The sequence below is a fragment of the Camelus bactrianus genome, chromosome 7 (genome assembly GCF_048773025.1).
Source record: "Camelus bactrianus isolate YW-2024 breed Bactrian camel chromosome 7, ASM4877302v1, whole genome shotgun sequence".
In the NCBI taxonomy this organism is placed as follows: domain Eukaryota; kingdom Metazoa; phylum Chordata; class Mammalia; order Artiodactyla; family Camelidae; genus Camelus; species Camelus bactrianus.
Window position 1 is genome coordinate 4,552,597 of NC_133545.1, and position 23,843 is coordinate 4,576,439.

Below are 23,843 nucleotides of genomic sequence, written 5' to 3' on the forward strand. Positions count from 1 at the left end.
TTCCTCTGAGAGTCACCAGGTTGTGAGTGTGTGTTTGTGTTGTTTCTTTCCGAGAGGATTATAGTTCTTTAAAAGGAGACCTGGTGCCTTGTGTAATATTTCATCACAGCTTCTCTTGGCATTTTAACAACCCTGAAATCAGGACACATCTTACAATCGATAAACGTCAGTTTAACCATCAGGGCATTTCTTTCTCGCCAGTAAATAAGACAATGATGTGCACACAATCCATCATGTCTTGGGTTCCATGAAAGGCAATGCTTCCTTAGATTCCCCTCAGCTCCTCCCATGGGCCTTGCACACAGACGTGCTTTCCACGAGTCTTGCTGACTGTCTGATGCGTGCGTGCGCCTTCAGACAACCAGAGCGGGTGCGGGTTCTGGATACACGCAAGCCCACACCAGAGCACTGTGAACCACTGGACCAGAGACACGAGCAGGGGCCGAAGGGAGCCGGATTTGGGCTGTGGCTGCTCCCAGCCTCGCAGGGACATGACAGTCCTCGGACCAGGCACCCGCCATGGAGGGCATCACAGAACAATGGGGACACCCTGGTGGACTGTGTCATGCCGGATGGGATGACAGAGTGGACGCAGCTGAGGGCTGCCCGAGGAGTCCCTGGGAGGTGGGCCAACGTCCTCTAGATTCCCTGGTCCAGGAAGGCTGGAGGAGTGTGTCGGCAAGACAGCCGTTGCTGCTGGGTGACCCAGGACCTTGTGCAGGCTAACCACGCGCTCCACCACCGAGCTACACCCTCCCCACCGTGGTAAGATTTTGTGATCTCCATTTTACGGATTAAGAAACTGAGGCTCAGAGAGGGAGCAGGGGAGAAAGGCAATACAGTTTATGAAGCCCTCCCAGGGCTGGGCACACTGGGAACCTCATTTATTTCATTCTCCCAGAAAGTGGTTTTGATGCTTCTTCTCTGCATGGTTTAGGGGCCGATGCTGAGGCCCGTGTGTCTGGCTCGGATGATGGAACCAGGGCCTGTACCCTGGTATCCAGACTCCTTCAGATTCCTTGCTTTTTCCACTAACACGCTAGGTGCCATACACAGTTCTAAGCACACAGAGGCACAGGAAAGGGCTGGGACATGCTCTCCGGCCAGTGGGCATGGCCTTCAGACCCAGCGCGCTCTGTGGCTTTCTGGCTGCGGTTGATCCAGGGCACCAGGCGAGAGTGACCACTTCCATCTCAAGCACCATGCGGCCCCTCCCCTTCTGGGACCTTGCTACCTCCCTGGCCACGCTGCTCAGGAAATTACCTCTTTCAACTCTGGAGGGAAGCCCTTGTGTGCTCTCTGCTTCTGGCCAAGACATCCTATCGCATCCTAACCATTCCAAGTTTTCTCTTCCCGCACTCTTCCATTCCTCCCTTGACACACAAAGTGAAAAGACAGGTCCTCTCCCTAGTGGGCGGAAGGAAAGGCGGAAGGAGAGTGTTGTGGGGTGAATCGTGCCCCTCAAAAGATATGCTGCAGTCCTAACCCCCTACCTCAGAACGTGACCTTATTCAGAAACAGGGTTACGGCAGACGTGATTAGTTAAGATGCCACCCTGGGGTAAGGCTGGCCCCTGATCCAATGTGACTCGTGTCCTTATGAGAAGACGGCCACGTAAAGACAAGGACTAGGGGTGACGCACCCACAAGCCAAGATCTCTAGAAAGCCCCAGAGGCCGGGGAGAAGCGAGGAGGGCTCCCCTGCGGGCGTCAGAGGGAGCACAGCCCTGCCAGCGTGCCAGTCTCAGACTTCGAGGCTTCACAGCTGTGAGGCAATAAACGTCTGTTATTTTAAGCCACCTGGTTTGTGGCAGTTTCATAAAACAAACACAAGGAGGTACAGAAAAGCACAGGTTGATGCCTCCAAATACCACTGCTGACGGACGCAAGTTCGTGTGCCCCACGCACAGTGGGGTCAAAAACAGCAAAACGGAGCCTGGAGCAGAGGAAGGTTTGTTGCTGGGCTGAGCAAGGAGAGTGGGTGGCTCGTGGCCCCTAAACCGCAAACTCCCTGACAGGTTTCAGCTGAGCATTTTCAGAGGCCAGCTGAGGGAGAGGCGGCCGGAGCATGTGACCAGCTGTGCGCAGTTCCCTGACTGGTTGATGGTGACCGATCCTTAGGCGCCAGAAGGTCTGGGGGCCACGTGCTCATGATCATCAAATAGTTGATTTCTTCCATTTGGTGGTGACTTTTAGCATCTGAAAAACTCAGGAAACAGGCATGTGCTACTATGATCTGAGCCCTTCAGAGAGGGGCTGCAGCAGGGGGCATGGGGACGGGTCTGCCCAGGAAGGCCCCATACGGTCCTGCTCGGTCACACCACCTCCAAAATCGTGAATAAAACACCAGAAACTACTAGAGTCACTAGCAGCTGATTAGAGGGGCAGTTAACCTGGACTTTGAAGACAAGGTAAAAAACGAGTAAGACGAACAGATCGGGAGGGAATGGAGTTGCCTTTCTGGGCCAGACCAGGGGCTGCGCTTCAGGGAGCAGAGCCGGGCGGCTGCGCACGCAGGGCAGAGCCTTGGATGCTGGCGGGCTCCAGGCTGGTTGCTTTAGGTGACGGGAAACCCAGTTAGGTTTTAAAGCTGGGAGCTGCTACAGTAAAAGTGGTTTTTAAACAAAATGTGATGGGAAAAAAAATAAGGGCTCTGAAATTAGAAGCGGGTTCAAATGCTGGCTTCTGCACTCACTAGCCGTGTGCCTAACACAGATTAGTTACCCGCTCTGGGAATCCAGTTTTCCCAGGCTATAAAAAGGAGATAGCGGGAGAATTCTTGGGAGAGGTGTGTCTTTGGATCTCCCCAAATTCCCAAGTAACTACAGCTGGATCAGAAACACAAACCCCCATGCACAACATTCATCAGATAATTAGGTGCCCAGGTATCTCCGTAAACCCCTAAACACAAGCAGCCAGGACAAACGACTAAAGCCGTGAGGCCTGGACGGTATGAGCGTCCGCGTAGGAGAGCGCAGAGGAGTGATGGGGCGCCTAACAGAACAGCAGGTAGAAGCCCACAGACCTGTCTGCAGACAGTGGCTGAAAGTAGAAGTTTTGCCCATTTTAGCAGAGAATGTGAGTGTCCTGCAGTAAAGCCTCAAAGGGCTGGATCAGTCCAATCCCGTGCACTCTTGAAACTGGCCCACCTGGACTCCCTTCCTGGATAGGGCCCCACATGGAGGAGAAATTGCTTGGAGTAAAATCAAGATTGAGAAGCACAGGGTAACAGAAATGAAGAAAAGAAAGCATCCAGATAATCGAGAACTAAGCCAATAAATGCCATTAGCAGGCTGCTACATGAAAACAACAGAAGGGTCTCTGGTATGATTTTTTTTTTGTGGGGAGGGTATAGGTCAGTGGTAGAGTGCATGCTTAGCATGCACAAGGTCCTGGGTTCAATCTCCCGTACCTCCTCCAAAAAATAAATACATAAAACTTAATCACCTCTTGCCCCCAAAAATTAAAAAAAAATTTTTTAAAGCTACTAGCACAAAGCTTTCTCATAAAATTTCAGGAAAACTGACTTCATATAAAAATTAACAGCAGAAAAATATCAAAGTCAAATCTCATACAAAGTTACTATTTAGAGAAAGAAGAAAAGGACTAGAAAAACATCCACACACAGTGAAAGAGCATCGGAAAGACACGCCCATGGAACGGGGCAAAACTGCAACGTGCTGTGTTTGTTTTCTACTGACGCGAGACCAGACCGAGCAGCTTAGGACATGTTTGTTATCTGCCAGTTTCCGTGGGCCAGGAGTCCAAGCACAGGTCAGCTGGTCCTCTGCTCAGGGCCTTATGAGGCTGAAATCAAGGTACTGGCTGGGGCTGTGATCTTAACTGAGGCTTAGGGTCTTTCTCCACGCTCACTGCTTGCTAGTGGGATTCAGTTCCTTAGGGTTGTAAAACTAAGACCTTTGGCTCCTAGAGTCTGCCTGTTGTTCCCAGCTACTGGTCTCCACAAGGCTGCAGTATGCTTTTTCAAGGACAATAGGAGAGTGTCTCTACCTCTTTGAATCTCTCTGATTTTTCTGACTCTGACCTCTAAATTCGCATTTAAATAGTCTCCTGATTAGGTCAGGCCCACCCAGAATACTCTCTCTCTTCACTAACTTAAAGCCAACTCATTAGGGATCTGAATTATATCTGAAAAATATTCTAACCTGTGCCATGTAATGTAACCTAATCAGGGGGAACAATATCCCTTTATATTCACAGGTTCTGCCACACTCAAGGGAAGGGGACTATACAAGACATATGGCCATGTGGCCAGACTCTTGGGGGCTATATTTGGTTATTCCAAAAAAGCTAAAAGATGTCAAGAAAGTGAAACAAGATGAAAAACAATAACACACATCAAAACTGGAAAATCTCAGATATGAGCTGACAGAAATTTTAAAAAGGACTAGAAATAAAAGAAAAAAACCTTAGAAATGAAGCTTAAACAACAAATAAAGGCAACAATGTCAAAAATAAAAGTAGAAGGGAAAAGAAGGGAAATTTAAAAATTGAAAAAGGATCAAGAAAAAAGTAAAAAGATCCAACATTGTGACCAATATTGAAGATAGACAAAGACGATCCAACACATGACTAACGGAAGTCCCTGAAGAAGAAAAACAAAGCAAGGGATCAGGACAAATATTAGAAACTATAATTCAAGAAAAACGTTTCTAAAATAACAAAGATTAAAAACCATATGTTGAAAGAGAACATAGTGTATCTGGGAATCCTGACCCACAAAGATCAACACCAAAGCACACTCTAGTGAAATTACAAACTTTCAGGAAAAAGAAGAAATAAACCTGGAGTCTCTAGATAAGAAAGAGAAAGTGACTTGTAGAGAATTCTGAGTTATCATCAGGCTCTTTAGTAGCAATACTTTATGCAACAAGAGTAATATACTTGCAGTATTCAAGGAAAGATGGAAGCCACAGATTTTATACTGAGCAAAAAGACTTTTACATGTAAAGAGAAACATTCTTATCAGCGTGTAAGAACTCAGGAAATATGATCCCTTTGAAGTCTTTCTAAGGAATCTACCAGAGAATGAGTTTTAGACAATTAAACGTCTGCAAACATCAACATAAGAACTAGTGATCATCATTAGTGTACAGTTATTTGTAAAACTAAGATAAATGAGTGTTAAAAAGGAGAGACTAGAGAATGTGATGACTATATGAATGTAGTATAATCATAATAAATGGAGAGTTGAGAGAGCAAATGCAGACAGTGTTTTTGATAATCGTAATTAATACGTAGTTCTGAAACTATAGTAAGTGTAATGTGGCATAAGGCAAAGAGTTATGGGAGATTTAAATTCTATCACTGCCCATGATGCTGAGAACCAGGATTCTCAGTGTGGGAGAAAGAAGGCAGAGATGGAATATAGAAGTGGTTAAGTGAAAATCTTGTCCTCATTTTGAACTGAAAATTCTGTATGAATTCAAGATAGATGAGAGAGAGAGAAATCTCCTTAAGGAAATGCAGATTTATAAATATGTGTCGAAAAGTTCTCTTCATTGATAAAATCTGAATCCAACGAGCAACCAACATGCAACGGTCATCCCGAGCCTCCAGGTGATAGCCTTGACATATGGTTTCCCCACTGAAAGGGACCAGAGATTTTAGGAGAAATGGCTGATTCTGGATTGGAGGTAGAAAATGTACTAGAAGAGTCTGGAACATCTTGATATACCAAACAGCAAGGAATTATCGAAGATTATTAAGGCCGTGCTAGAATGACTCAGGAGTTCCCACTGGCCAGAGATCGGACAACTTAAGACCTAATAAAGACAGGAATTGCAGTGGACTGAAACACATGCAAAATGTTTGTCCAAAGATTCATAATCATATTTACATAAAAATTAATTGATCACCTTCAATGACAGTTGACAGGCTACTAATGCATTATCTTGAAGATTGAGCTAACAAAAGGAAAGACTCCAGCAATTATTCCATCTTCCATACATGGACAGAACCACTGGGCAGCCAAATAGTAAACAGAGGGATGACGCCCCTTGTAAATTATTATATTTAATAAAATTGACTAAACCGTAGAATTAGAATACCACTATTTTGCAACCCCAAATGGAGGACAGGACTCACTAAATTATAGCCATTTTTTTTCCCCATTCAACTTCTGAACCACATAAGAGCTGGACAGCCAGCAGAGTGAATCCAAACCACCTTTATTAATAATACTCTGTGATGCTGTGATTTAATAAGAAACATATACATATATTTTGAACACACAGCAATTTTATCGATCCATTAGAAAAAACTAAAAGCTACAAGACAACTCGCATTTTCCCCTTGTTCTCCTCAACGTCTAAAGTTAACTTTCTTTTTCCTGCATGCAGCCTCCCTCACATGTCGTCAAAGCCTGGGACACTTTAATGAGAGGCTACTTACTGTTTTTGGCTCAGTCAAGCAGCTTAATTTCCTTCTGACACTAAAGGTCAAAATTATTCTTCTGGTCAGCCTAACGCAGAGATAATTGTGTTGATCACATTTTCCAAGGTTAACTTTACCAGTGATTTCTCCTGGAAATAAGATTTAAAATTTTAGTTAAAGGTAAGTTCAAGGGCATACACTTCCAGCTGTAAGATGAATAATGTCTGAGGAGCTAGTGCAAAACAGGATGACTATCGTCAACAACGCTGGATTGCACAACTGAAACTTGCTAAGAGAGCAGAAGCTGAAAGTTTTCACACACACGATAAATGTGAGGCGATGGACTGTGTATTAATTAACCAAATGAGGGAGTCCTTTCACAATGTACATGTATATCAATTCATCATGATGTACATTTTTATTATCTTACAATTTCATTTGTCAACTATGTCTCAATAAAGCTGAAATTAAAAAAAAAAAAAAGAAATCCACATTTGGATATAGAAGTTCCAGCATGGAGGACCAGGGCAGGAAGAATGTCCTGTCAGAAGGGGAGGCGGGAAGCGCTGAGCTGGGGCTGCTGCTGGTGGCAGTGACCAAAAAGCAACCCCAAAACTGGGAGGTGGGAGGCCACAAGTGGGAAAATGAGGCCCTATGGGGGTTTTATTCAGCTTTTATTTTTACCATAATTATAGGCGAAAATAGTTTCCAATCAGTTAAAAAGTCAAATAGAATAAAAACTTAAAAATTGGACAAAGAAAATTTTTAAAAACTGTCTGCTCCCATCTTTCTCTAGACAGCAACTACTTCAAATTGTTTTTTTCCCTGATTCTTAGGCTTTGCCTCCATGGGGCATATCTCTGTGGGCGTTTAAGGTTAAGATGCCCTACTTCTCGAACTGATCCAATTCCCAGGGTTGGATATTCAGCGATTGTTGAAAGAGGGAAGGATCTGGCACCACAGTCTTTAAAGCGCTAAATGTGGAGACCAGCGAGTTCACATTAGCAAGGCACTTGACATTTATCTAACCGATGGCGGTTCATTGCTCAAAGCTTTCAGAGCAGGTTTCCCTGGAGCAGACCTGAAACATTAGAGGCAATTTACGGGAAATGTGTTTTTAGAATTCTTTCTGAAAATGCTGATACTTGTGGTAGTATTACAATACTTAGAATACTATCTGCAGTAGTATTTGCAGTATCTGGCCTGGGAACACCTCTGGGAGACAGTCTTCGAAACACTACAGCAAAGCAGGGAAGATGGCACCGTGGGGCTGGGGCAGAGACCCTACCCCGCAAAGTGCTCCGTATCCTTTACAGACTCCCCACACTGCAGGTGCAGGCTTATTAAAACGCAGACCCTTCCGGGAGGCAGGGATGCCGTTCACGCGGAGCGCGGAGCTGATGATGCCTTTCAGTGGTCCTCCCGCAGGTTAATTTTAATGGAAGAGAGGGTGTGAGTTCCCTCCGGGATGTCTCTTTCATCTTCCTGGGACCCACAGGTTTCCTGCGCTCTCCTTCCTTCCCAGTCCCACAACCCGCTTTGGACGGAACGGGAGAAGCAGCGTTAGCCTGTGCACGTCGTTCAGTGACAGCAGCCAGGGCGCCCTTCCCAACCACGGGGTTACACGAATTATGTAAATACTCGTCCATGATTGAAAGCGTCACAATCATCACCCGACATGATTATTTTCGTTTTTTCCTCAAGTCTTGTGCTGAGGTTTTGTCAGCTCCTTTATGCAGGAGCTGCACATTGATTGCTTGCCAGTCGCATCTTTCTTCCCTTTCATTTCCCAGCTGGTCACTGTTACATGAGAAAAGCATTAAGTCTTGAGAATTTATTTTCCAGTCAGTCACTTTGTGGCATTACCTTACTAGTTCTAAGCATTTTTTCAGTCGATTTTAATTTGTTTTCTAGGTAGGTGATAATATTATCAAACAAATTCTTGTCTGCTTTTCAATATTTGTCATTCTTGGTCCATTCAGAATTGAATGAGAATGCTTCTCTTGTTTCAGTGATTTTGTTAGGTATTTTTTTATTATGTTAAAGAAATAACATTTGATGACTATTTTACTATGGATTTTTTTTTTTAATATCAGGGAAGAATGCTGGATTTTTCTCAGATGAAGACTCTGTAGCCAGACTTTGGGGTCAGGTCTCACCAAGCAAGTGGAACATAAAATGCTGTGCATTGGGAAGACAGAGCTGATACTGCTGCATGAAAAGGGCTGATATTTAAACTTCCAGGAAATTTCAACATTTTATGGGGACAACAGGACAGTGTATTTGAAGTTATACGATTCTGGATAACCCAGGACTACTCCAGGTGGGATTAATGCTGTGCCTCTCAGTCACCATTTACTCCCACCCATCTTGCTGTCCCTGTGCTTCTGAGTTGTAGGGACTACATTCCCCAGGCCCCCTTGAGTCCCAGCTCTGCACTGGCCTGGCCAGTGGAGGCAATGGAGGTGGAGTAGAGGCTGGAGGCCTGCGGAGGCCAGAGTGTTTCTCACCCTCTTTCTCTGCCTCCTGGGGTGTCCCTGGAAGAAGCTGCATGGCCTCCTTGGCTCCACTCCTCAGATGGCTGAGCTACAGTCAGATGGGCCTGGTTTGGGGGCTCTTGGCAGGACCACCTCCAATCACCCCTCCTGCGTTTGGAGCCCAGCCCTAAAGGAAGCAGCAGCTAGGGTGGGCTTCGTGGGCCTTCCGGCTGTGTGGCTCTGTGGGGACTGTGCTGGGTGTGAAGCTCTGTATTAAATTCTCTGGCTTAAACTCGTGCAGGGCCATAAGCTGGTCACCACTGTCTGTGTGGCTGCTGGGGACCCCCGCCCTCCAGCCCAGGTCCCTGACCTCCGTGGTCGGCTTTCGGTGCACACTTCTCTGCTGGATGTGTGTGAGTCAGCAGTCTTTGAGTCCCGATGCCAGGCCCGCTCCTTTCCAGAGCTGCCTGCTTCTCTCACCAGCGGCCTGGGACGGTCCCCCTCCTCCAAGCTCCGTGGCCTGCTGGTTGGCCTGGCACACAGCTGGGCTTTGGACAGGCCTCTTCACAAAGTGCTTGGCCCAGGAAGAGGTGCCGGGCTTTGCAGTGAGCGGACAGGGCCAGCCTTGTCCAGAAGTCGTGCTGATGAATGTGCTGATCACTTAAGTTCTTTTCTCAGCAGTCAGTCTGCTATGCTGGAAGCAAAGCCAAGTCCAGTTTTTCTCTGGGTATCAATCAGTTCTTTTCTCCAGTCCCTGACATTGTCTTTGTCTCCCAGGCCTTTCCTCTCCCTCTCTGTTCAGCTGGAGGAAGAATAACCACAACAGTGGTTAAGAGCTTGGGTTTAAATCCAGCTCTGCCTCCTACTAACTGGGTGGCCTCGAGCAAGTTACTTAACCTCTCTGTGCCCTACTTTTGCCACCTGTAAAACAGGATTAATAGCAGCACCAACTCTTCCCCAGCTTCGAATCTCTCTTCAACTCCTCACCAACCACCAGACAAAACCCAACCTCGGTCTGGAGCACAGAAGCCCCCTTCCTGCCTCCCCACCTCCGCAGTGTTTGGAGCACTGGGCTGCTTCCGTGCTAGGCCCCTGGACACCCTCCACCTCACTCAGTTCCCAGCACGGTTGTGCAGGGCAGTAATACTGCCTCTATTTACAGACGAGGAAAGCGAGCTTAGGTGGTTTAGGAGCTTGCCCAAAAGTGAGCAGGAGAGTTGGGTCAGCAGTCTGCATGACCCCAAAGTCCTTCTTTTGCAGCCTGGTCCCTGATGTCTCCATGTGCTCCAGTCCAAAGTGAACTTGTTGCAGTTTCCAGAACATTCCATGCTGTTTCATTCCTGTTTCTTTGCCTACACACTGTTCTCCTCCCCAGTGCGTTTAGAGAATTATGAGCAAGCAAATTTGGCAAAAGCAAGTGGTGTGGATGTGAGGGGGTAGGGAGAACAGGCGAACAGGCGGGAGGGGTGGAAGTGAGGGATGGAGTGAAGCAATCCAAGCTGCCTCTGGGATTTTTAGAGCAGAGGTGTGGACACGCCCCTGTGCTCTCCATTTCCTGAAGGGGGCGCTGTGGCTTTCTACTTAGGATGCTGACACCAAAACACGCCGTTGCAACACTTCAGGCTGAAGTTCAAAAGTGCACACAGCATGTCTGAATCTGATTGACTTAAACTCAGCTTAGTCTGAAACCGAGCGGTTGTCATGGTGATGCATAATGACCACAGTGCCACTGGGAATGGGACTTGACCCACACATCTTTTTTTCCTTCCCCTACAAAAGACTGTCCTTCAAGACAGGTACCCCTTCAGGCTAGGAGAAGTCAGAACCCTCAGTGTAAGTCACTATCTTCTCAGCTGGGGCCAAGGGAAGAAATGGGAGAGAACCCGTTACCATAGGTGGCCTATGACAAGGGCCTAACAATTAGTTGCAGTGCCCAGACATCCCAGGAGCCTGTGCCCCTACCCAGGGGCTCAGTTGCAAATCCCAGTCACTGATACTCCTGCTTCACATCCCAAATTCCTGACCCTACCTCAGGTTTGCCTCCTCTGGGGTTTGTCCTCATTCTACCTGAGACTAGAGCTCTGAAGAAATAGTTCCTAAGATTTCACAAGTCTTCTAGTTTATCCCAACCATATTATTATTATTATTATTATTATTATTATTATTATTATTATTATTATTAAAATTTTACCCTTCCTTCAAGGCTCAACTCCACTCTTCATGAAACATTCCCAGGACCAAAAATTAATAATACTTGTGGAACCAAATGTAGGCCTTCTTCCTCCCTCCCTGATCCCCCATTGCTCTTAGTTTGAATCACATTCATTCATTCAACAAACATTTATTGACCATCTACAGAGTGCCGGGCACTGAACTAGGTTCTGCACACTGAAAAAAACAAACATCTGTTTGCATACAGTAGACACAACCTATAAGTAAATTATGCAGTGTATGAGGAGGTGACATGTGCCAAGGAGAAAAGAGAACAAAGAAGGGAGGTAGGGAGTGCTGGAAAAGGGAGTTTCAGTGTTCAAGGGTGGTCTGGGAAGCACTTGCTGAGTGCACTTGCGTGGTGAGCTGGAGGAAAGGGGAAGTAGATCAGTGGGATATCAGGGAAAAGGACCCTGCAGGCAGGGGGTAGCCAGTGCAAAGGCCCTGAGGTAAGAAGTCAGCTGGCATGTTGGAGCAACAGCTGGGAGCACAGCTGACTGGAGCAGGTCAAGGAGAAGATAAGTGGCGGGAGACGAGACCAGAGAGGAATGGAGGCCTTGAAGGTCACGGCAGGGATGTGGGCTTTCACGTGAGTGAGATCAGAGCCTTTGGGCGTTTTTGGTAGAGGATGACTGGAACTGTGGTTTTGAGAGCAGACCATGGGGCTGGGGGTGGAAGTAGAAACCAGTTACCAGGTGACAGATGATCTGATTTGGAGCAGACTGGCACTGAGGAGGTGGTGAGAATGGGGTTCTGGCTGTGCTCTGACAGGAGGACCACCTGGATATGCTGATGGGTTGGAAGTGTGTGGGAGGAAAACAGGCTATGGCAGCTTGGTTTCTGGCTGGAGGAACAGGCAGGCTGGCAAGGCTGTGAGGAGAAGGAAGACTGTGGGGAAGAGCAGCTCTGGAAGGGGGTGGACGAGCAGGACTTCAGCAGGGGGATGTGTTCAGTTGGAGACCTGCGTCTCTGAGCCACCCCAGAGGAGATGTCAAGTAGGCATTCGGATCCATGAGTCTGGAGCACACGGAAACAGGTCCAGCCCAGAGGCCTCATCTTAGGTCTCATTAGGGAACAGGTAATTTCTGAAGCCACAAGACTGGAGGAACACACAAAGGAGTGAGAAGAGATCCCAGGACGGAGCCCTGGGCCATCAGCGTGAGTGGATCAGGAGGAACCAGCAGCGGAGACTGGAAATAACGGCCAGCGAGGTAGAAGGGAAGCCACAGCGTGATGTCAGCAGGTGGAGGAAGCGCTTCGAGGAAGAGGGAGAGATGGAAGATCAGTGCTGCTGGAAGATGCATAAGATGGGGCTGGGAACCCACCCGGGGTCCAGCCATGCAGCAGCACGCGCTTTAAAGCAACGTCACCTCAGAGGCCAAATGGAGGAGAGTTGGAAGAGGGAAATCTGGGGATAAAGGAGAGACACTATGCTAGACAGCTCCTTGAAGGCATCTGGTTGGGAAGGGGAGCAGGGAAGCCAGCAGCTGGAGGGGTTGCAGTGGGGAAGAGCGGCCGTCGCTGCGCAGGTGGGAGCGGCCCTGAAAGTGTGCTCAGGGCACTGCACAGTCAGACTCCCCGTAGCTGCAGGTCTCCGGGTGTCTGGGTAGAATCCAGGCCAGGGAAGCCAGGATCCTGGGGGCCCCTTGTTTGTTTGTTTTTTTAAAGCTTGTCAGGTGATTTCAACCTGGAGCCAAGACTGAGAAGCACTGCAGGGGAGAAACGCTGATGGAGCAGAAAGAGCGGGAACAATTGCTGGGGTGGGGGGTGAAGGGAGATCTGGTGAAAAGGAGGAGTGTCTTTGATGGGGAGCGTGTAGGGTCTCCCTCTGTTGATGGGTGAGACAGCAGTGTGGGTGTCACTGCACAAGGGACCCTGGGGAGGGTGAGCCTGGTGGGAGTTCCCTTCTGATTGTCCCTTTGTCAGAGAAACAGGTGAGAGGTGGTCATGCAGAGGGAGGGAGGGGAGAGTGTTGAAGGTGGAGGGAGGTGAAGAGAGCCTGACACGCTTCCCCAGCTGAGTGGGAGAAGGTCCTGTGGTCCCAGGCTGTACCTTTCAGGGCCTCTTAAGCTTGTGGTCAGGAATTCAAAGTGAGCCCACTCAGCCTGGCGCCCTTCTCCCTGCAGCCCCACTGGGCGCCTGCTTTGGGGTCAGCAGACCCCGTTGAAGTCCTGGCTCTGCCCCTCGTTGCTGTGTTACTGAATCTCCTAGAGTCTCCATTTCTTTGTCTGTGACCATAACCTACCAGCAAGGAGCGTGGTAAAGGTGAGGGCTGAGCTGCAGGCACTGAGCATGGCCATCCTCCCGTCGGCCCCCGACGAGTGTCAGCTCCTGTTGTAATTACTGATTCATGAGGGGCTGGCTGTATTCTAGCCAAAGAGCCCGTTTTATCTCCTCTTTGTGGGGTGGGGCCTGTGCTTTCTTCTTCGTGTCCTTCAGAGAACACGGTACACACTGGCCACAGGGAAATGATTCTGTCAATAATGGCCTCTGGCTGAAAAATTAACTACTTCATGAGCATCTGTCTTGGTAGAAGCTCTGAGATCAGCAAAACCAAGGAGATGGCAAAAGCAAGGTGCAAACATCAGCCTGTTTCCCCAGGACAGGAAGACCTCGGCGGTATGGTGGGCTGGGTTCCAGACAATAAATCCAGGGACGCCTGTGTTTCCTCCTCTACAGTCCTCCCCGTCTTAAACACTGGGGTGCTGGTCTTCACTGCAGAGTTAGAAACAAAATGCATGGCTTGTACCTCTTCTACTTCAAGGAAAAACATCTCCAGGATCACGTACAATAAAAGCACACATACAACAGAGCTCTTAAGAGAAGGAGGAGAAACACGACTGGACAGCCCAGCGGGCGCAGGACCGGAGCCCCCACAGGGAGCCGTGCGTTCTTAACTCTGGACGCCCCGAGGTTGAGGGGGTTTGCCTATCTGAGGACGGCACTCTTGACTCTAGAGGCATACTTCATCCAGCTGAACTGTGACTTTTGTCTCTGTGTTTCAGAAAACGGTATGCTTTATGAGCCCTTTAAGACACAGCTTCCTCTGGGATGGGAGGTGGTCGCTGGTACAGCCCTGGAGATCCTGGGTGTTTCCACTCTCTGCCCTCAAAGCCCACTCACAGTGAAATCAAGAAGGGCGGGGGGAAACGTGGGAAAGGGGCACCACCACCCTTTACCAAAGGGTAGGGACGAGGCAGGGGTCAGCTGTTGGGGCCCTGCCAGCAAATGTCCAGGTCTGTCTGGAGTGGAGGCCAGTCTCTCGTCAGGAGCCCCAGAAACGTACAGGGAGAAGATGGCCTGGCACCACTCGACGGCTGTGATGACATCGACTGCAGATTCTGTGATCAGAGGGTCACAGGGGACCCAGGTGCCCCGGGCTGAGCCCCCTACCTGCTCCCACACCGTCAGCTCGTGGGACTTCACTGCTGCCCGACTTGACCTTCCAGCAGGCACCACAAAGCAAACTGTGACGTCCTCCATGGAGGAATGTGGGTACTTTGGGGCACAGGCTGCTCTGATCCGTGGGACCTTGCGGTGATAATAAAACCCTCATATTTAGAGAGGGCTTCACGGTTTACGAACAGCTGTCACATACACATTCTCCTTCAAGTCTCAGAATAAAGCGGCAGGTGGGGAGGAGGCCCACTGTCCGGATGAGGGAGCCGAGGTGGGTGCAGCCCCTGGCGCGGGGGGGGTGGGGGGTGACTTCAACCCAGGACCCACCTGTCATGAGGAGAGGGGCCCAGGGTGGCTCAGAGTCTCCGTCATTGAAAGGGGTGATTAAGGCAGAGGGTCTCTGAGCTCCCCTAAGTCCTGACACCCGGGATCCTGGGATGAGGATTATTCCTACTTGCTCAGCTCACATCACAGGTCAGGGTGAGTCCTCGGGAGGTACCGTGCAGCCATCAGGCCCAGGAGAGCACCCCCGGCCCCACCAGACCGCGCTGTGTCGTGAGAACGTGGCTCGTTCTCTGGCCTTGACGGGAGACGAGCCACTCTCTGCCTTGATTCAAACTGACGCTCACGGTATGAATTCGGCTGCTGCAGTGCTGGAGGCCCACTGTCCCCGATTTACCCTTGGAATGGTCCTCCCGTCCTCTGTGCATTCACATTCATGCGGCAGGGCCTAGAATCTTTTTTTTTTCCCTACTGAGAGCTACCAGAGGACTTGGGGAGTTTGAGGCTCAGGTGGGTTTAAATTAGGGGCTCTGCTCAAATCCCCAGCTGTCTTCTCATAGCTTCAGCTTTAGTCCGTGTGACACTGTGGTTGGTCAAATCACGGAGCATCAAGGCCTTTAAGACAGAGAGACTCTGGGACTCACGACCGACTGCAGCAGAGTGCTGTACACCGAGAGCCCGGAGGTGGTCACGGCTGGGCCCCAGGTGGCGGGGTTTGTCCGAGGCCTGCACCCAGACATCTGGCTGCCCTCCATGTAGGCCGGCTGTGTGCTTGACTGACCACACGCTTCCTCAGAACTGTGCTGGTGGACTGAGGTGGAAGGTCGGTGACCACTGGGCCCAGAAAAGTTAAGTCAGTCTTGAAGAAATATGACAAACAGACCTTTGGGCAAACAACAGGAAGCAGCAGTCGCCTAAAATCCTCTTATGCAAGGTTAGATACAAAAATAAGCCAAAGAAGGCAGTTTATAAGAGGTGTGGCCCATAAGTGAGGGCCTGAGCTGCATGACAGGGCTCCAACGTGCCTCTCTGGGGACACAATTCAACCCACACAGCTTGCTTATGGGTCACAAGGCCGGTGAGAAGAGCCCACTGTGGCCCAAGACCAGCTGCGGCAACAGGGGCTACAGGCATCCCAGCCTCCCTCCTCCAAGCCCCCCTCACGGTGAGAAGCCCGAGGAGCCATGGAGGAGCTGCTCCCCAGACACGCACAGAGAGGTGGGCTTGTTGGTACAAGAGGGGACGTGGTGGCCATGGAGGTGACACCCAGCTCTGCTTCCAAAGGACCCACAGCAGAGGCACCCTTGACTGATGGCTCTAGGACCTCCCCCTGGGGGTCTCCCTGCACCGGCACCGAGGCTACCCTTTCCCCGGGCTGTCCCCGCACTGACAGAATACGTGGGGTTCCCAGCGGCCCCTCCTGCCTTCGAGCTTTTCCTGTGATGACTTTGCTGGGTGACTCCCCATGGGTCCGGCGAGACTTTCTCAGAACTGTGCTGGTCTGAGGCTTTTCCAACCCAATCCTTCCTTCTCACCCTCCGTCCATGGGTATCAGTCCTGGACCTGGTCCGAGGCTCCCCCTGGCAACCCCTGCTTGTTCCCCTTCATCCTTCACAGGCATCCCCACCATGGACTCTCTCTCATGTTGAATCCCACCTTGGCATCTACCTCCCAAGGATCCCAATGGACACAGACATGGGAGGAAATGGGAGCCTTTGAAGTCGACCGTTTCTTTGCACCATTAGGGAGGGAGCAACGAACTGAGTGATCTCCAGGATGCTAGTGGTTATGCCTGAAACAGATCCCATTTTTCATTAATAAGGGTCAGTGAGAGCAAAATTCAGAGGCTGGTGAGATGTGGGCGGAGACCGGGATAAAGGAACTTCATTGTGACCTGCACAGAAATGTCCACGGGGTCCTTCATGTGCCTCTTCTGTGCCAAGGATTTTGCTTGGCACTTTCACAAATATGACATCGTAAATTTACTGACACTGAGATTTTTTTGTTTGTTTGCTTTTTTGCATCTCACAAACTGGCTCTAAATTAATTTTAAAAATAGTTCCAAAATATTTTGAGTGATGAGAAAATCATTAGAATAATTGTAGATCTTCCCAATGCACTATTATAATACCATTATCTGCATCTGTTACTTCCTCTCAAGAGAGCAGAACAGTGACAGAAGTATTTTGCTATTTCACGTAGCCCTAGGACCAGCCATTTTGTGACTCTGAATTTAAAAACAGAAAGAGATACTAGGGTCAAAAAAAATGAGGATGTGGTAAGACTAAACCAGAAGAAAGTGGCTCTTTTACATCAGATCTTAGTAATTCTCTGCACCAGCAATCTGCCATTTATATCAACCCAGCAATCTTGTTTTCCCCTCATTACTTAGTTCATCCTCCAGCCTGGAGGTATCTGGTTACAGAGCCACGGGAATTTAACCAAAAATAAAGAGCACTGAATCATGCCTGTCAAAGTAAGTGGCCAGCACACATTTGATGATGCTGGCTCCAGGCTTCTGTAATCACTCCTTTTTCCTTGCTCAGGTAACTTGAAAAATTACTAATGGACACTGATAATCCCAGTCATTAGTAAACCTTAATCAGGCTTTCTCCAGTTACAAAGGGAAACATTCTTTTCTTATAGAAGATTTACACGCTCCAGTTCCATAAACACCCACCAGAGACACTCACCTGCATCCCCAGAAGAACAAGAATGCCCAGCGCCTCTGCTTGACCTGAGCCTCTGAAATGGCCCTGGCAGCCCACAGGCACTGTTTGGAGTGTGACAACCCTGAGCCTCCAATTCCTGCAGATGCACAGGGTAGGCTTGGGGACATACACCCTAGGGCTTCAGGCCCTCAGAGGTCCCTGGTCACGAGGGCCAAGGTGACCTGACCAGAACGAAGAACATGTCAGGGGTGGCTGAGGGGCAGGGAGGTCAGACTCTGACAGTTAAGTAACAGATACTGAGATAATGACAAATGCTGCCTACATACTGTTCCTTTGCTTCTCTCCTCCCTTCCTGCACCCCTTTTTCCCCTCCTGACCTTGTTCTAGAAAGAATACAGGGGGACAAGAAAATACAACAAGATTAAGTTAATTAAAAGTTTATCAGTGAGGACTCCTGCCTTGCAAGAGACAGATATCCAACTGTACCTTAAGATAAGACACGGGAAGAGAAAGGGGTAAACTGGTCTTAGGGACAATGGGGACCAAGTGTCTATGTTCTCCCCACCCCTGCTTCTCTCTGGGTGCTGTGCCCAGTCTCTCAGGCTACTGTCCCCCAAGCTGGGGCAGCTCCAGGAGGAAGCCTTCCAGCCTTGCGTTCAGCACATGAGAATCCCAGGGAAGGGCTCTGATTGGCTGCCCAGGACCACTCCCGGGACAGGGTGGTTATGATTGGCTGAGCTGGTGGGCAGGGGCCAGAGCACTGACTCAGAGGGTCAGCTTCCACCAGTGTGGGAGGCAATTCCCTAAAAGGAAGACAAAGAATACGTGTGGACACCACATGCATGGGTGGCTTGCAGCTTTGATGCTCTGTGTTCTGGCCGTCTGTGAAGAAGACTCAAGGGTCAGTTCCAGTGCCCACAAGGAACAAACCCAAGAGTTCAGGGGAAAGACAACTGTCCTTGGTTTTAAGACCAAACAGGAATTTCTCTCTGGGGATCTTAACATATGTCTTTTTTACATTTCAAACCATCAAATCCCCAAGTTGGCTAGCCACACACAGCCCTGGCCCTAAAAAAACGGGGTCTTCTCTGACAGAGTTTTAGACACAGCTCTGGTTGGAACAGTTCTGAGTAGAGACAGATTTCTCTACTGGGTCTCATGCCCTCCTTCTTGGAACTCTTCCCCAGACAACTCTCAATAATCCCAGTCATTAGTAAACCTGGAGTCCCCCATGCAAAGCCCACCACGTTTTCCAAAAGTCAGTGCGATCTCTCTTCTGCCTTAATAAAAATTCCTCTTTCCATCTGGTCCTGAAGTAGTACCCCAGTCCTGGGCTGCTAACTCCGTCCCCTGTCCTTCAGTAATCTCCACAAAGACTCACAGAGAATCAGTAACCCTAAACCCACATTTGCACCTCCTACAACACAACCTTTCTCCAGCAAAGGTCTGGCGCAGACATCACATACATAAAATGGAAAAGGGGACACATGGGGGCCTCCCCTTCTCCACATCCTCCCATGTTGGAAGCAGGGACTCTAGGTGGCTCGGCTGCCAGCTCCCTGCATGGCTGTCCTGCCTGGAGATCTGAGGGGGATGGTGGGCTGTTCTCCAAGGGCACCCTCCACAGCCACACACCTTCTGGTGGGTGACAGGCAGGCATGGCACCTGCAATTCCCTTGGCAGGAAAGACAAGTGTGAAGCCATTTTGGTCTTAAAATACATCCCTGAGAAAGGAGGCTGGGAAACTCCCAAGTCATTATGAAGCCAGTTCCCAAGGACCACTCCGTGAGGAAGAGGAAGGAGGCTCCACCTCCGAGATGCCAGGCCCTCAGCTGCCCCTGGACCCATGGCAACTTTGGGACAGTGCTTCCCGGAAATGAGCTCTCCTCTGGGGTGAACGTCACCTCTAAGGGCCAGCCGGATGGACTTCAGAGGGTCACAGAGCATGTGCCCAGGAAAATTATTTGCAATTTTCTAGAAGAATTCTGGAATGCAAACAGCACTGACCTTGCTACTGCCGTGGGCCTGCTTTAGGGACTGACATCGAGGAAAAGAAAACCACTTACGAGCATCTCCCACGCACGCATGCTCATGTTCTCCAGGCATCCTTATCCCCACGTTGCCAAAGTGGTTCTGAAGCTGCCTGCAGACGCCCCACCAGGGCCTGTGCTCCTCCCACAGCCCTTCTAAATGTGACGGAAAACCCCAGGAGCCATAAAAACAAATCGATAAAACAAACTGTACCAAAAATGGCAAGAAAAATAAAGCCAAAGGACAAACACACTGGGAAAAAAATGTTTGCAACCCACAGTACTGGCAAGGGGCTAATTTTTTTCAACACCTAGAAAGAGCACCTATAATTAGATAAGAAAAAGACCTACCACCTAATCGGAGAATGGGCAAAGAACACAGACAGAAAATCACAGAAAGGAAACTGTAAAGGAAATACAGGAGCACACAAGGTCTTCGTCCTCATTCATTGCACGAAGAAAGTAAAAAAGTAGAATGAGACACTATTTTCACCTAACAGATTGGAAAATACCGAAACATTAGGAAACATACTGCATCAGAGAGGGCCCGGCGTGTGCATACACTGTGCTGGGAGCAAGGACCGCCAGCCTCTAAGAGGGACCAATTTCCTGTCTGCCGAAATGAACCACATCCACACGCTGTTCCAGTAATTCCCGCCTGAGCACGTGCTTGCACACTGCAAAACGTGTGAAAAGACACACGTGACGTGCGAGCATTCCAGCCCTGGAAGCAGCCTAGGTTTTCACCTGGAGGGGACGGCTTCAATATGCATAATGTAATAAATGATAAATCATGACTGTGACAAGTTATGTGATGTTTACACCACGGAATACTGTGCAGCTGCTCCCAAGGACAGCAGAGCTCTGTAAACCGGGATGCACAATCTTCCAGACAGGTCGCTGAGTTAGAAGAAGCACACGGCGTCCATCCATCTGCAGGGGAACCGCCTGCACGTGCGCACGCCACCCTCCCACCTCCTGCAGGACACTCACACCTTTCCTCTCTCCTCAGACCTCCCACACCTCTCCCTCCATCCGTGGGGGGGCATTGCTCCCTCTTCAAGAGAAAACTAGAAGCGGCTAGGAAAGACCCCTTTCCCCCTGCCCGCGTCTGCTGTCCCCACTTCCTCCCGTCACACAATGGGCGGTGGCTCTGTGGGGACACCTCACCCCTCTTGCCTGCTCCAGGATTTTGCTCCTGCAGCTCTTCCTTCTTTTTCTGCATCGTCGATTCCCTCCCCTGACAGTGACAGGGTCATGATCTCAGCACATGAACATGAGTAACATCCCCCTCACAAATGAGACAGGCCTCTCCGGACCCATGTTCCTCTCTTCCTGCCATCTATTTCTCTGCCCCCCTGTACGGAAGCTCCTGGACACAGCTGTCCACCCTGTGCCGGGTCCACGGCTCTATCCCACCACTCCCCGCCCCGCCAAGGCTGCCGGTGGCCTCCACGTCACCGAACCCCACAGCCATCCTGAGTCGTCTTGTGGCTGACAGCGCACCTGCCGCTCCTCCCTCCCCAGATGCTCTGTCTTGTGGGCTCTGGATCCAGCTCTCCAGTTCTGCTCCTGCTCTTCTGCTGCTTCCTCCTCATCTTCCCAACCTCTAACCCAGGAGTGCTCAGGTGAGGTCCTGACCTCCTCCTCTCTTTGCTGTTTACACTCGCGCCTGAATCTCTTCCCACTTCATGGCTTGAAATGCTCTCCATTGGCTGGTTGGTGACTTTCAAATGCACGTTGCCAGCCAGACCCCACATCCAGACTATCCGCAAATTCTGGGGATTCTGTCTTCAAATACATTCAGAAGCAACTGCTTCTCATGATTCTGCTGCTCCCGTCAGGGTCCGAGCCATGGTCATCTCCTGCCTGAATGACACAGAGAAGTCCTATGTGCCAGGCTTCCTCCTGTTACTCTTGACAACTTGTTGACATGACGTCCAGGCTGATCCTCAAAATTCAGACCCAACCCTGTCCTTCTCGCTGACGTTCTCCAACATTGTCCCATCTCACTCGGATGAAAGTCCCCAAACACTAGCTCACCTGTCCTTTGGCCACCTCGGGCCACACTGCCCTTCTAACCCCTCCCGGTATCCTCCTCAGCTGCCCACATCGTTTCCTTCCTCACGTCCTCCAGATTCCTGCTCCAACATCCAGGGTCAGAGCCGGAGTCAGGGACGCCTGCCTGGCGGTAGCATCCTACATTCTAGACTCCAGCTGCCTCCCATTGCCTTCCACTGGCCAAACACCAGAGATCCTGGGACTGTAGTTTCTGGCAACACAAAGCAGCAGATTGGAGAATAGATCTAAGAGCAGAGGCAATGACCCCACAAAACACAGCCTCATGCGAAAGAGCAAGTCTCCAGACAGGCTGAAAAATCAGATCAGGCTTAAGAAGGAAGTAAATAAAGGACATAATTCTCTAGGTGTATCAGTTCTTAAACTTGTAAAGATAAACTTGCAACGTGCGATACTGTCCCATGGAAATGTAGGCTCTCCTTGAAACTCTGATCGAAAAGAGCTGCTCTCCTGGCCTCTTACAACCACAAGAGCCACGGACAGTGTGCCGGCCCGTGTGTGAGCCCTGGTGTATCCGCAGTGTGCCCCGTGCTCGACCCTGTCCTCTACCTGAGTACCCTGGGCGCCCAGAGCAGCCTGCGTACCAACTCCATCAGCTGCTGGAAAGCCCTGGGCCATGGGGGAATAAGCTACAAGGGCAGAAAAACGTTCTCTCAGGCTGGTCAAAGAACAATGAACACTGTAATTATGCTTTATGTTTTGACCCAGAGGGTAAAGAGCCACAATGAGCGGGGACAGGAAAAACAAGTCAGGCCCTTGGCGCAACGGCGCTGTCAGCAGTGCGTGTTGCAATGACCTAAAATGAGCTGATGCACGCCCACGGCACCGAGTTTTACTTGGAAAGTCTCTCTCCATTCTCTCCCAAGACTTCACGCAACTCCGAGGAGTTATATTTAGGAACATCTTACAATATACCTTTCTGCCCCACGTGGTGTCAGGAGGGCTGTCAAAACCACGCTGTCCTTGAGAGCACTTGACTTGAGCCTCTTGTGGGCTCTGTCCCAGCACCAAATGGGTGCTTACTGATTACGGGGTAAAGGGCTAAGGTACAAGGACAGGGGTAGACGCTGGGGAGGTCATGCATGGTTTAACCCCGGGTGTGGCTAGGCCCTCGTGGCAGGGGCACAGCTCTCTCTGAGAGTCAGGATGGTAATTATGCACCTGCAAGGGGGCTTGGAGGTCCGCAGCCCAGGTCTGTAACCATCTGAAAATCCAGACCACGGCCTGGTGCTCTCCAAATGCTGCCAATCCCAAGGGACTGTATTTTTTTCTGGAATCTTGAAAAGCTGAAAACTAGCATATCCTTTTTTCCTTTGCCTTTTTTTTTTTTTTTTTTCTTGTAACTGGCATTCTGAAGGCCAGGTGTGGAGATCACCTGCAAGTCACATGAAGGGACAGTAACACTGGTGCTGATGATCACCCTCCTGTACAAGTTCATGTTCAGACCTGAACGGCAATGTGTGAACTCTGGGGCCAGTATAATTACCAAGGTAATGTGATTTTCTCTGGAAATTATTACAATTAATTTGCACAATTTAATCATGTTCAAAATAGATGGGTGAGCAAGCAGACAGAAATTGGTCACGAGCCATGTTCAGATTAAGGCATCTACCCCTGTCCTTGTACCTTAGCCGTATTTCCCAGTTTCCCAGGGTTCATTTGTATGCTAATAGTGTGTTCAAGGCTCAGAACTAAGTTGAGGACCGATGCATGCAGACCTTTCGTCAAATTCTGCAGCCCCAGGAGCCCAAACCCACTATCCCCATGGGAGGCAATGCTGGATCACCAGGGCAAATGTCACAGGGGAAACTGTAAAAAGACAGCAGTTGGCTAATGCTGTTTACGTGATGACTGCCCTTAGTCAAGGACGGGAGCGTAATTGCTGGGATTACCTATCCTTTTATTTAGCAGACACCACCCCCTGCACAGCGCTGCGTGGTCACAGCGCACGCCTCGCTTGCTGAATCTGCCATTCTTCAGAATGGCCGGGTGTGTGGTCAGGCACAGAGCTGGTCAAGGCAGCAGGCTATTCTCCAGAGAAAAGATGTGAACAGCAGATCTGTCCTTGGAGGATACCACCACAGAGTTTACCCTTACCTTAATCCAAAGTACTTCTTGGATTCCATGACCTGGGTGGCCTTATGGTTAACTGGCATCATGGGTGAGGAGGAATCTGGAAGACAGGTAAAGGAGTGGCTTGCATGGGTCCCCAGGAAAAATCAAAAGGGACCTGGGAAAGGGCTGTCAGGAGAGGTGCTGTCTCAAGACAGCCCCGTCCGCGGGTCCTGAGCGCCTGCC

At 49.7% G+C, this 23,843-nt stretch overlaps 1 protein-coding gene across 1 annotated transcript in view; it reads right to left on the reverse strand.

Annotated features, from left to right (window-relative positions):
- The window catches only part of LOC105067031 (polypeptide N-acetylgalactosaminyltransferase like 5), a 94,849-nt gene that overhangs the window by 65,215 nt on the left and 5,791 nt on the right, over positions 1 to 23,843 (reverse strand). Inside the window, exons 4-5 of the mRNA XM_045514860.2 lie at positions 23,643 to 23,718; positions 6,414 to 6,544 (exon numbers count right to left, since the gene is read on the reverse strand). The gene's annotated coding sequence lies outside the window, so the exon portion shown is untranslated. The remainder of the gene's footprint in view (positions 1 to 6,413; positions 6,545 to 23,642; positions 23,719 to 23,843) is intronic.